We start from the raw sequence: 1184 nt of genomic DNA on the forward strand, positions 1-1184 counted from the left end.
CACACACACACACACACACACACACACACACACACACACACACACACACCCCTACCTTATTTATATGATAAATTCAGAAATCTGGCACAGCTATCTAGTATATTGTTTCAAAGTGTGATAAATTAAAGGCAAAGCAGGAGGCACATTTCACAACTCAGGGTTCAGGGCATTGTGCAGTGAACCTGGAAATGCAGCAGTGTTTAAACATTTGTCTTCTACAAGAAAGGGTGATTTATTTCATATTTTCATATAGTGATTAAAAAATCCACACACAGGCTTGACCTTTAACATTAGATATACACAGAAATATTTTCTACCTCCACATTTAAAGTCCTCCCCTCCCCCTGTATGTGTGTGTAGGGGTGTAAGGTGGTTCATGCATAGAGGTCAGAGGACAACTAGTGGAAGTTGGTTGGTTCTCTTCGACTATCACCTGAGTCCTAAGGCTTGAACTCACATTGCTAGGCTTGGTTTGGTTGTAAGCACTTTTACTGGCCCAGCTGTCCCACCAGCCCTGTCCCACTCTTGTGAAGGGCAGTTGTGACCCCCTAAGTTGACCTTGCTGCTCTTAGTTTGAAAGTGTTGTGCTGAAGCTGGTGATGAGCACCCGCCTATTCTGTTCCCTCTTTTCTTGATACTCTACTAGAGCAGAGCCAAGGCTGACGGGAGAGGAGAGTGCCTCTGGGGAGCCAAGCAGGGTCAGATGGAGGCTGCCAAACTTCATGTCTGGGGTGAAGTCTGCTTTTGTAGGGGAAGTAGACTTACCCTTATAGTCTCTTTTGGCTTGGGAAACCCCTCCAAGCCTCCTTTGTGGTAGGAAATGTTCAGAAGGTCTTTTAGCTTTGCTCTCTGTGCACTTACTAGAGGGCAGTCTCTAGGCATTTTTGGCTAATAGGCTCTGGACTGCGTATTCAGTTCAGGAAGAACTGCGTACTCTTCCTGGGCAGCCTTAGTTGGTAAGGTACATATTTGTGTGCTGTTATATCCTCTGCCCTCACTCCATGTGTCTAGAACTTTCTGAAGTTACTTCTGAGTTGTTGGTGCCCCCACCCCTGAGTGTGAGGGCTTGGTTTGGCTTAACAGTTCCAGGTTACAGTGCATTACATTATTGCACTTAGAAACATTTTTTTAAAATTGGTGTGTGTGTGTGTGTGTGTGTGTGTGTGTGTGTGTGTGTGTGTGTG

General features: G+C 45.4%; 1 protein-coding gene across 7 annotated transcripts in view; it reads left to right on the forward strand.

Moving 5' to 3' along the window:
- The window catches only part of Epn2 (epsin 2), a 58160-nt gene that overhangs the window by 50647 nt on the left and 6329 nt on the right, over positions 1-1184 (forward strand). The window lies entirely within an intron of this gene.

This window comes from Psammomys obesus, unplaced genomic scaffold (assembly GCF_907164565.1).
Source record: "Psammomys obesus unplaced genomic scaffold, mPsaObe1.curated_primary_1811, whole genome shotgun sequence".
Classification (NCBI taxonomy): Eukaryota; Metazoa; Chordata; class Mammalia; order Rodentia; family Muridae; genus Psammomys; species Psammomys obesus.